The sequence below is a fragment of the Delphinapterus leucas genome, chromosome 3 (assembly GCF_059928025.1).
Source record: "Delphinapterus leucas isolate spDelLeu-1000000601 "Yukka" chromosome 3, BTC_Dleu_Yukka2, whole genome shotgun sequence".
NCBI classification, from domain to species: Eukaryota; Metazoa; Chordata; class Mammalia; order Artiodactyla; family Monodontidae; genus Delphinapterus; species Delphinapterus leucas.
The window spans coordinates 147,886,761-147,899,578 of NC_143131.1; positions in this window are offsets into that span (position 1 = coordinate 147,886,761).

Consider the following 12,818-nt stretch of genomic DNA (forward strand, 5'->3'; position numbering starts at 1 on the left):
GGATTCTTAACCACTGCGCCACCAGAGAAGCCCGCTTCGAATACTTTTTGAAAGTGAAAATCCAAGGCAGAACCAGGGCAGGGGCCTCTAAAATGTGTGGCCTGGAGGAGGGGTCCTTTTTGCCCAGGTCTAGAGCCAGGCTGCCTGAGCTCAATCACGGCTCCACCATCCACTAACTGTGAGCTTGGGGTAGGTTATTTTCTCTCCTTGAGCCTTACTTTCCTCACCTGGAAGATGGGGGTAATGATAGGACTCACCTTACAGAACTGTCATGAGGGTTAAATGAGTCCATCCATGTAAGACACACAGAATAAGGCCTGACATATGAGAGCTATTATTTTTATAAAACTCAGCCACTCTGAGTGCTTTCAAAATCATCCACTCACACATAGCAGCAGTGGTCAATGTAGCCTTTACTCAAGATTTAGTAAGTGGGCCAGAGGCCTGGGGTTACATTATGTTTTCCACAGTAAAAACCCTAAAGTTCTCCTTTCAGGAAGTTCTGTTCTCTGTGTTCTCTTTGGTTATCCTGCCAGCAGGCTGTCTCTCCGGTGGCCCCCTGGCAGCCCCTACCATTCTCATTCCTCATGAACAGAATTTACCCTCTGTCCTTGGAGAAGACTCATTCCTTTTCCTGTCTCCTGGTCTCTGAGCCATTCAGTCATATCGTTTTGTATTTGTACACGTGCTATGGGTCTCACCCTGCATCTCGATCATTCTATCAAAGTACTTCTTTCAAGGAGATAAAACGTTCACCCTCTGAGGATCCTGGCAGAGGACATTTTCTCTGTCCTTCTATGTGCGGGACTGAAAGCAGGGCCTTGTCGGGCTTGTGAGGCTCAGCTACACTATTTCAATGCTGCCTCTGAACCCACAGTTGAAGTGAGCTCCCCAGAGGCAGGCCTGACACCTTATTACAGACACCAGGGGCTGGCTTCCAGAGGCACAGACGGTGGGTGGGTGTGGAATGGCTGCGTGAGCACTGCCCTTGGTCTCTGATGGGTCCCCAGGAACAGGGGGGCTCACCAAGCTCCCTCCCGGGAATGGCCCCTTTTTATCTCCCATGAGTCACTTGCATTTTTTATCTTCACCTGAGGGCTTCTGAGAAGCTCTGCTCTGTGCTTTTCCCTAGCAACACAATGTTCTCAGCTTTGGCGTTTAAAACCAGCCCTTTCGCGTTGTTTCATCTTTAATAGAAAGGGAGCAAAGAAACTCAAGTGCCAAGCTTAATGGGGAACACCCCCCCACCCCCGCAAGTGTTCCTGATCAAGGCCTGTTGTCCATCTCTGATGTAAAACAAAATATAAATTAAGATTTTGTGCAAAGGTATCTAAATCCACAAGCAACCGAGAGGTAATATTTTTATCAGGTCAGATACTAGCTTAGATAACTGCACAATTTTAAAGGTTCACACAATGTGACCTCCAAAAATGAATTGAGACAGCTATGAAGTAGAATTATAAATATATGTATATATCTTTCTATTATATTGAGAACTAAAACCAAATCAGTAAATAAAGGATTTTGCAGCCTTCAAGCCATTATATTACTGCCATGTGGGCAGTGAGCCCTGAGGGAACTCAGGATGGAAACAAGGATTGCCCCCCATCTAGCAGTCATCAGACTGCAGCCACCTCCGGACTGCGCACCTGAGAAAATTCAGGATTAGAAAGTAGAGGATACTGGCCCCAGATAGCTGAGGTGCATATCAAAGGAATGACTTCAGTGAGCCCAGGCTCTTGCATCTTCCCATACACAGAAGAGCACTAAATTCCTTAATGTGAGATATCTAGTTTTCTTTTACTATCAGTAAGGTTTTGTTCTGAACTATCTGGTTTGTTGCAAAAACTCCTATATGTCCTGGCTCCCCGCCTTCCTCTTCAGAACAGTTTTCTCAGCATTATCTGAGTTGCTGTCTCCCAGGCTTGAAGTCCTAAGAATGTCCACAGAATGAAACAACTCTCAACTTTTAGGTGGTGCATTTTTTTTCAGTCAACAATATATACATATAACTTTTTTAACTTAACAAACATTTCATTGGAAATTGTTTTGTGCCAGGAAATGTTCTAAGAATGTTACAAATGTTGACTCACTCGCTCCTCATATCAGCCCTCTGAGGCGGGCCCTACTATAACCCCCATTTTACAGATGGGAAAACTGAGGGACAGGAGAATGAAGTAACTCACTCAAGAACCCACAGCTGGTCGCGGGCAGCCAGGATGAGGGATCTACGTCGTGGGGCTCCGGAGTCCACACTTTTTACACCTATACTATCCTTCTAGAACTTCAAGGAGCCTAAGAAGTAACCTGTTTACCTGTGGGTCTATTCAATGACCAGACTCGTGGTGCTCACCCATGCTGGGCCAGGTCCACGCCGGGTGGTGGCCCCACAGAGGGGAAGGCGTTTGTGGTCCTTACCATGTCAGCATCCCAGTCCTGGGTCCACACTCAGCCCTGCCACTTAAGAGCAATGCACTCCTTGGGCACCTTACTTAACCTCTAGTCTCCATTCTTTCAGTTGTAGAATGAGGATCAGATCACTGACCCGATGGGGTGGTCTGGGGGGTGAAATGAATGAGCACTTGCAAAGCAATATGTGAAGTCCTGATGAGTGCTCAATCCACGCCCTTCTCCTTCAGAGAAACATTTCCCGCTCGGATTCTTGTTCCTATATCCATTTGTAGAGCCGTTCAGCAAACTTGCTTGTTTCACTGGGTGTTGGAGTGTGCTTGGTGCTGACAAAAGAAGGGTCAGCAGAGCCTGCGTGGCTCTGAGGGTTGACTCCAGGGCAGGTAGAAGTGATTTTCCAGGGTGGAGGAGGGTGAAACCTGGGGTTTGGAGCCAGACTTGGATTCCGATTCCAGGCATCCCTCCAACTTTATGATTTGGGGCCAGTCGTCTTACTGAGACTTCGTTGCTTCATCAATGATGGCACCCGTCACCTCGGATGGTGAGGGCATTCACGAGATGCTGTGTGTAAGGTACCGGGGTGTGTACTTTTGTCAAGGCTGCTGTTGTGGTCACTCCTGGGGGCAAGGCCAGCGGGGGGCAGTGAGCGGCAGATGCTAGCTCTGGGGTGGGTCGGGTGATGCCAGGCCCGTTGGGGTGGCGTGACAGAAGCTGGGGACTCGGCCTGGATGCCCTCTGGCTTCAGCACCTGTCTTGCTGCTTTGCCTGGCCAAGGGTCTTTCGTGGCCTGCCCTGTCCCTGGGCTCGGTCGTTATTTCCATCCAACCAGGCTGCCACCCTCCACCTGACCTCCTTCGAGGCCGGTGGCCTCCAGGGCCAGCAGGGAGCGCGTGTTTACGTACACTGCCTCTGCCTGTTCATAGCGGTGGCACTGCTGAGGCCAGCGCTGTGGTTGGGCCTGGGTGGCTGCCCCACAAAAACAGCTTTCAGGCCACACTCGGCTGGAAAACTGGGGGCAAAAGCAGGGTGAGATAGAAGTCAAGGTCAGGCCAGGATCTGGGTCAGGCCGAGAGTGAAACAGACAGGCAGTAATAATAACAACTACTCTTTTTTTTTTTTTTGCGGTACGCGGGCCTCTCTCTGTTGTGGCCTCTCCCGTTGCGGAGCACAGGCTCCGGACGCGCAGGCTCAGCGGCCATAGCTCAGGGGCTCAGCCACTCCGTGGCATGTGGGATCTTCCCAGACCGGGGCACGAACCCGTGTCCCCTGCATCGGCAGGCAGACTCTCAACCACTGTGCCACCAGGGAAGCCCACAACTACTCTTTTTAAAGTCCTTACTACATACCAGATAGTACTCAGGGCTTCACATGCGTTATCTCAGTAATTTATGCCACATGGAGGAGGAAACAGAGAGGCTGAGAAACTTGTCCAAGGCTGCTCAGCTACTTTTTAGGGGAGCTGGGATTTGAGCCTGATCTCTCTGAAGTCGGAAGTCTGTGCCTTCTCCGGCTTGGTTATTCTGCCTCCCCAGGTAAAAATTAATACCAGTATTTCTGTTTAAAGAATTTCTATAGTCCTCAAGGCAATTTATAGATGAGGAAACTGGTGTTCAGAGAGGAGCAGTCACTTGCCCATGGTCGCACAGGTAGAAGTGACAGAGCTGGGGCACATCACCCAGCTCCTCCAAATTGTGAGGGAAGGAGCTAAGCAGCTCTCTTCTGATAGAAGCTTTTCCTCTAGGAAAATGCATGGCGGAGTCTCACTGGTTCCTTCTGTCATGACCACGTGGAGTGGATCTGAGAAGCACGGGTCTGCCGTGTCTCTTTGGCTCTATGCTAATAACCGCAGCTTGGCCGAGCGATGATTAAGAGCTGCGCGCTGCACATTATTTCATCAATTCCCTCAGCAACTCCGTGAAGTAGGAACCACCATCTGCCCCATTTTACCGAAGAGGAAACGGGGGCTCAGGGCGTTAGGAAGACTTGCCCCAGATCACCCAGCTACTGAATGCGGTGCACTCACCCAGGTGGGTTTCACTTCAGAGCCCAGACCGGTCGCCGCTGCCTCCTGCTTTCTGCAACGCCCCCAAACTGCTGGGGACCCTCCTGTCCCCCAGCTCTCCTCTCTCCCAGGCTGCGTCCACACCTCACGCTTCCTATCTCTCTTTTCCCTTTCCCCGCATTTTTGGATCTTGCTCTAGTTCCACGCCTTGAGCTAGGCTCCCTGATCTCCGGCAGGAGACAAGCCCTTGCCCCAGCTCTGCTGCCCTCAGGCCAGCAGGCAACCAGGCTGCTTCACAGCTCTGGACTTCAGTTTCTGTAAAATGGGGGTACAATAGCTAGTCTGCCCTCTGGGGTGTTGGTCAAATGAGTCATCAACAACAACACCTACTGCTTCTGTTGCTACTATGAGCAATCACAATATTTAATGAGTGCTTACTATGTGCTCTGCACGGACCGGTGCTCTGCAGGCACGGGTAACTAACGGATAAATGATGGAAAGGGGTGAACTAAGGGACGTGAGTGTTTCTGAGGTTCCTCTTAGCTGCTGTTCCCTCCCCTATTCCTATTTCTCTCCTATTTCTATATCCTATTCCTTTTCTATCTCCGCGGAGCCTGGCCATGAGTGGAGTGCCACGTCTCAGAGCCCATGGAACGAGAAAGCTGCCAGATAACAGAGGTAGTGGTTGAGTAAGGCGACCCTGTCCCTCGAAGATGTAGCTGTGTCACTCCTCCTGAATGGATAGGCCACAAGTCAGTCTTACATGAGGGAACCTAAAAACCATCCCCTAGGTAACCTCTGGGAACCATGCACCTCCTGTTTCCAATTATTTTATTTTATTTATCTATTTTTGGCTGTGTTGGGTCTTTGTTGCTGCGTGCGGGCTTTTCTCTAGTTGTGGCGAGCGGGAGCTGCTCTTCGTTGCGGTGCGCGGGCTTCTCATTGCGGTGGCTTCTCTTGTCGCGGAGCACGGGGCTTCAGTAGTTGTGGCTCACGGGCTCAGTAGCCGTGGCTCGCGGGCTCCAGAGTTCAGGCTCAGTAGTTGTGGTGCACGGGCTTCAGTAGTTATGGCTCATGGGCTCTAGAGCACAGGCTCAGTAGTTGTGGCGCACGGGCTTAGCCGCTCCGCGGCATGTGGGATCTTCCCGGACCAGGGCTCGAACCCGTGTCCCCTGCATTGGCAGGCGGATTCTCAACCACTGCGCCACCAGGGAAGCCCCGTTTCCATCTTACAACAACCTTTGACAGATTTGTGGAAGGCCCGCTCTTGCCTCCCTTGGCCCCTCCAGTCCCCTTCACTCTGCACTTGGGTTTATCCCACCGAGGAGACCCCCCCTGGCCCGGGGGAACAGCCCTTGTCGGAACAGTGCAATGCTAGGGCGCTAGCGGGGCGGCAGGGCTAGCGTGACGTCACCGGCCCCCAGCCGCAGGTCCAGCTCCCTGGTCGTTGCCTCTCTCTGACTGTCACATGAGATTGGAGCGGGCCCAGAGGTAACTCTGCTCCCCCAGGGCAGGCCCTGGCGCCCTCTACCTCTTTCTTTTCTGTTCTGGAGGCATGCGATGAGAACACAGCCTGGCTCTACAGGCCCTGGTAGGGCCTTCTCCGTATCTCACGCTGCCCCTCCCTCTCTAGCTCCAGGACTCAGCTCCGCTCCACTCCGCGTGCCCCTCCTGCTGCCCATCTTTCTCCCTCTCTTCCTCTGCCTCAGGTGGGAGAGGCCTGCATCCCCCTGGAGTGGTAAGTTCCAAGACTTGGGTGCAGCACAGGGAAGCAGGCAGAGCCACTTTCTTCAGGCTGGCTTTGGTTCAAGGCTGTGCCATCCGAGGGCTGGCTGGGGTGAACACAGCCCCCGTGTGGTCCAGCTTGTCTCCCGGTAGTTCTGTGTCAGGGTTTGGGGCCAGAGGCTCTGCTGATCATAAAGGAACACTTTGCCAGCATCAACTGTGCAAACATCTCCTCGGGGACCTGTAAGGAGGTGGGAGCCTGGGCCAAGGCAGGAGAGAAGTGGTCCCGGGTCTCCAGGTTGCATAGAACTCATCTTACAACTGCAAACCACAAAATGTTCCCAGGGTGAACCTAATGAGGAAAAGTGCAATGACATAACACAATACTCCTTTTACGGCGATTTCAGCGAATAACGTTCTCTGTGTTTTCATCCACGCTTGCCAAGCGTTTATGGAGAGATTTGTGCTTGGAATGGACGTCAGTGAAATCCTAGCTTATTAATAACTTATGGAATATAAATAAGTTTCTGTTAGTTTCCACAGCTTGTGGACTTTCGCCAAACTGGTGGGTACTTTTCAGGCGGTCTAACTTGGTGATGAGGAATAAGCAGACATCAGAAAGACAGGCGGCCTGCCACCCGAGGGGCTGACACTGAGCCATGGCAAGAGGGCCCAAAAAGTGGATGGGGGAGGGGTGGGGATGATGAGACAGCATGCACAAAGGAAAAAGAAAGAGTGAGCTTGACCCCAAGGCCTCTCTCTGTGGTCCACACCGTCCGGGAGGTGATCCTACTGTTTCCTCTTGCGGACAAGCCTAAAGTCAGCCAAGCCACCTGCTCCACCGGGCAGGGGCTGTCAAGTGGTGTGGATTCGATTCCACTGCTCCTGCCGTTTCATCTCTTCACTCTCACCATCCCCTGGCCCATTCATACCATAGGACCTTGAAGTGGGGGTCAGGTCAAGGGTTTGCAGAGTCACACAGGGCCACCAGGTGGGACTGAGCAAGGTAAGCGTGCATGGAGATGGGAGAGTGGGGGAAAAACATCAGAGCGCAGTGCCGAGGGGCATCAATGGGAGCTTGAGGTGGTGACAGTGATGGGAGATGGGTTCTGAAGAGTGGTACTGATCAGTGTAAATGTGTTTAGGATCGTGGGAAAGCGGTAGAAAAATGATTACTCTTAAGGGAAGGAAGGAAACTAGTTGAATCCCGAGAGGGTCTGGGAGCAGAGGCACATCTAGCACTCAGATTCGATTTTTAAATACCAGCCAAAGGAATCAAGCCTCCTTGGAAAAACGGCAGATTCCAAGGGAAAGTACAACATGATCTTGGGGCATCTTCTTGTGCCAGAAAGGAAGGAAGTGCTGAAAGAGAGATGGAGGCATGTCCCACGGATACAAAAACCCACTGGCCAAATCTGGGACAATTTGAGCATCAAAAGAAATAACTCTAACACTAATAGAACACATTGATTAAATAGGAATCCATGGGTCAACACGAATAGAAATAAATAAGAGAATAAGTAAATGAGGACAAGGGAAAGTTTTCATTACAGTAGGATGCCAACTAATAATTGTAGAAGGAATGATGGAATTAGAAAATTACCACTTGGCCCTTGTCACAGTGATACTCAGTTCAGCGGAGAAACATCAACAGGTGTGAATGTTTGATGAAGAGCAGAATGTTTACAAAGTCTAAAAGTATCTCCCCACAAGATATTAATTAATCACAAAGGGATAAAACAGCAACCTGGCAGACACATCTTTAATCAAGTGATCAAGGCGAACATCACCAGCAAAGGGACAATCTAAATCGTGCACCTAGTTGGATGCTATGAAAAGAACACAGCATCACTTCTGTGATATTCCTGCCAAAGATGCAGAATCTGAATCTAACCACGAGGAACTGTCAGACAAACCCAAGGACTAGTCTACCAAAGATCTGGCCTGTTGTCTTTATAAAGAACTATACCAGATTGAAGGAATCAAAGGAGACGCGACAACTAAATGTAGCATGTGATTCTGAACGGAATCCTATCTCTGTAAAGGATATAATCGGGACAACTGGCAAAACTGAAGGTCTGCAGGTTAATGGTAGTAATGTATTAATGTTAATTTCCTAATGCTCTTATTGTGGCTATGTAGGAGACTGTCCTTGTTTGTAGGAATTACATGTTGAAGTACTTGGGGGTGATGGGGCATCATGTCAACAACTGCTCTCAGATGGTTCAGGAAAAGAGTTATTTGTACTATTCTTACAACTTTTGGGTACGTTTGAAATCATTTCAAAGGAAAAGGAAAAAGTTTTAAAAAGTTATTAAACATCTACTAAGAGTCAGGCATCTTTGCTCAGTGCTGTGGTTGAAAGCTAGGCTTTGCAAAATGTGCTGTGTGTATGCCACGGAATATTATACAGCCTTGAAAAGGATGGAAATTCTGACACATGCTGCAATATAGATGAACCTTGAGGACATTATGCTGAGTGAAATAAGCCAGTCTCAAAAAGACAAATGTACGATTTCACTTACATGAGGTACCTAGAGTAGTCAGACTCACTGAGACAGAAAGTAGAATGGTGGTTGCCAGGCGTTGGGGGAGGGGGAATGGGGAGTTATTGCTTAATGGGTACAGAGTTTCAGTTGGGGAATATAAAAAGTTCTGGAGATGGATGGTGGTGATGTTTGCATAACAAGATGAATGTACTTAATGTCACTTAAAAAAGTGGTTGAGATGGTAAATTTTATGGTATGTATATTTTGCCACAATAAAAGAAATTGGAGGGGGAGAAAAAGCTAGGCTTTGGAGGTGAACAGCTTCTCACCTCTGACACTTGTTACTGAGATCTCAGGTGAGTGCTTGTTTCTTTCTTTGTTACTGGTGACAAGGACACTGTCTTCATAGTGCAGAGCCAGAGACCCCATGGGGAAGCCCTTCATGTAGCGGCTGTAGTGGACAGCACAGAGCAAGTTCTCAAAACAGACTACCTCCTCTTTTCCTGATCATCACGCATCACTGACTCCATAACTCCGCAGGGCGGCTGCCGTTTTCCCCACTACCCCTCCTCCCACCTCCAAGACTTGGGGACTATTCAGCCCCCAGCCCACCATCTTCCCCTTCCTAGGAACTTCTTCTGTGGACAGTTAGAGAGGTGGAGTGTGTCCCAGCTGAAGACAGATATGAAAACTTACATGCTTATATATGCACAGACTGTCTCTGGAGAGGTATCTGGGAGCCTGGTGGGAAACTTCTGTTAAACCCATTTGTACCCTTGGGATGTCTTCCCGCATACAAGCATTATTCCTTTAAATAAATAATTAGCTGGATCAAACAAATTACCCAAAGAGGGGGCCCTCAATGACAACTGAGTTCCTTTTGGAGGATCTGTCTTTAGGCAGATAAGAGGCGTTCAGAGAAAGCCTCTCCCTGCATTTGCTCTTTTTCAAGGGCCTACAGCTCAAAGTAATCAGTGTACTAAAGCAGCTTATTTTGTGGAGGCACGTCCTCAACTTCCACTGTCATGTTTTGGAGCGGCATATTCTGCCACCCTTCACTCTCATTTACAAAACGTTACGCTACATACACTGATTGGTTCCACACATAAGCCTTCTTCTGGCCTTGGCTCGGGGAGACTGCCTCTTGGGGCACCTCTGAGAGGCTCCTGAGAACACTGGGTGCTGGTTTCTGCCTGCTTCCTCCTTGTACCTCACACCCGCCTCTCCATGCTGTCTACATCCTGTCACCCTCATGCACCCTCGGGTGGTTCTATTGTAGACACCCAGACAGGGATGTGAGGGAACCGCAGGCACCCCTTCCTATCTTGAAAATTCTAGAACCAAAATCGGGTAGCTTAACAATCTGGTCTCATGGCAAGTTAAGGTCTAGAAGACAGCTAAAGAGATGTTTTTGAATAATTTAAAATAATCACAAGATAATGACCCTCTAGGGCAAGTATTTCCAACTCACATGTCCTCAGGGGCCAGCAGGGTGATGGAGATGGGTGAAGCCAGCCTGTGGCATCTGCATGTCCCACTCATCTGAAATGGTGAGCTGCTATCAAACTTGGGCTGATTGTTATCCAGTGGGAATATGAAAGTGTTTCCAAACCTTGACATTTTCCTTTAGGAGCCAGAAATACAGATCTATATGGAAATCTCCCCATTTAAAAATATCGGTAATTAATAGACAACAGTCACAACTCCTTGGCCAATAGAATATGGTTAGAGGGCACAGCAGAGCAGCCTGTCAGTTGGCAAACTCTGCCCTGTGACATGCACTTGAGTGAGGGGAGCAAAGGCTGGCTAGAACTAAGGGCATGTGTTGAGATGTAGGAGGTCAAGTTGATTTGATTTGGGCCTACCTTTGGAATGAAGGGAGGACCCTGGAGGACTGACAAGTTGGAACTTGTTCTGTTAAGTAATAGGGCGGCAGAGTAGCAAACGGCGAGGCGGACGGGGAAATACGGGCTTTGAATTCAGAGAGGCTTGGCTTCAAGCCTTGCTTCCCTATTTAATAGCTGTGTAATGAGTAAGATGCTTCACCTCTCTGAGTCTTGGTTTCCTCATCCATAAAAGGGAGGATAGATCCTACCTAACAGGGTCATGAGAATTAAATGAAGTTGTGCCTACGAAAATGTCTACCACCTCGTAGGTGCCTAGTTCACTTGATCCTTCCTTTCAAAGGTTTGTGAGTGAGGACGATACTTGCTGAAAGCAGTGTTTCAGGAGGAATGGCCAAATGGCAGCTTGGAGACTGGAGTCAGAAAGACTGGCTCTCAGGCGGTGTGACCAGTTTGAGAGCACAGGTAATTATTACTGCACGGCCTTGGAGTTGAGCCCATCCCCAGGGACAAGACCATAAAAGCGGACCCCCTGGCCCTCCACGGGTAAGGTGATGGACAGTGTGCAATGCACAGTGCTAAAGAAAGCTTGGCTGCACCAGCTTTCCTGTCTGCTTCCCACCAGAGCCTGGCCTCTTGCCACTGCTGATCCAGACGGGATTTTCGAGCCCAAACCTCAGTGCCGGCCTCAGGCACCAGCCAGGCCCTGACCTTTGCTGGGTCCCTGCACGTGTCTCCTCTAACTTTAGGAGCCACTGAAGGCCCTTCTGCAGAGTTCCTGGCAAAATTCTGAGCTGCTTAGCAAACTCATCTTCAGAAGATGGTTTATAGCTTTTGAAAGCTAAGGAGGTTTAAATTACATGCAGACATTTCTAAGCCAAAATGGCCAAATGCACAGTCCTTGCAAGGGACTAATGGGAAAATTAGCCAAAAAAAAAAAAAAAAAAAAAAGAGAGAGATGGTAGTCTTGTACCTCAGGAGCAGAAGAGAACTGATTTTATACACTATGTAGACACTATGTTTATCCACTAATATAATTAAACCGTCATTACCAGTCAGCATCGCTGACTTTCCAAAGTGTTCCGAAAGTGAAAATGATTTTTAGTGTGCATCAGAAGCATCTGGAAGGCTTGTTGGCCCCTTCTCCAAGTCTCTGAATCGGCAGATCTGGGATCAGGGCTGCATTTCTAACAGTTCCAGGGTGATACTGATGCTGCTTGCTGGTGGTTGGGTGGTATGCTTTCAGAAGCACTGCTGTAATGAATCTGCTAGTATTTACTCAGTCCACAGTGCTAACGAGTGTTACAGAATGCATGGGAATCCCGACATCCATCCCCTGATGAGTAAATAGAAGTTAATGTTAAACAACAGAAATAGGATAAAACAATGATTGAAAATCTGATCTAGGAGCCACAAACTTCACTACAAGCCAAGAAGGAGTTAGACAGTCTGGACTAGGTGGACATGGTGGTTTGGCAATACCAGTCAAGCACTTAGGCTAGTAACTGGGAACATGCTGGGGGCGATCGTCTCCAGTAGTAACTGTAGACACTGCCCCAGGTCAAAGAAGTGGACTACAAAAATGAGCATGGGGCTCTTTGTATCACCGCGACTCTAAGGCTTTGATGGTTTCTAAAGGTTGGTAATATTTGGTGATGTCTTACAAAGGTTAGTTCTGTGCTTCATGAGGCTTTTGCAAATGGCAGTGGTTTTTCCAACTATAGGGAGAGAAGCCTTGAGGTCTGAGACTAGTTTCTTGTTTAGGAGTGAATATAGCAAGGGTGTTTCAGGATGAGACATCTTTGGGTGGCCTCGTCCTCCTCAGAGAGGAATTCTTCTACTTTATCTCAGAACACACGAATCTTCTAGGCTCTGCATGCCTAACCTAATACACAAGCATGAGGACTCCACTGACAATGCAAATAGGCTTCGCGGGAGAGAAGGAGAGAGCCGAGGTGGCTCTGGGCTTCCCAGCCCCTCTGGTGCTGTTTATCTGGTCTCGTTTTCCCGGCCTGCCGAGTTAACTACATTTACTCAAGGGAATATGGGCACTACTTCCATTTCAATTTGGCTCAGCTAAGAGTCCAAGTCAGCCCTCTGTCCCAACAGTAGTGAGGAGTTTAGTTACTCCTGTAACCTGATGATTTCATTTGAAAAAATTATCTCTAGTCTACAGTGACTTAGTGGATGTAATACTGATTTTAAAAAAAGAACAAAACTCCTTGGTATCTTGGCATATTTAACATTCTGTGAAAATTAGGGTGTTTCTCATCAACGGTACACCCTTCTCTTGTAATGGAAAAAGAAAAAGAGAACTGAGATGGACCAAAAACTGTCCACCAAAAAGCA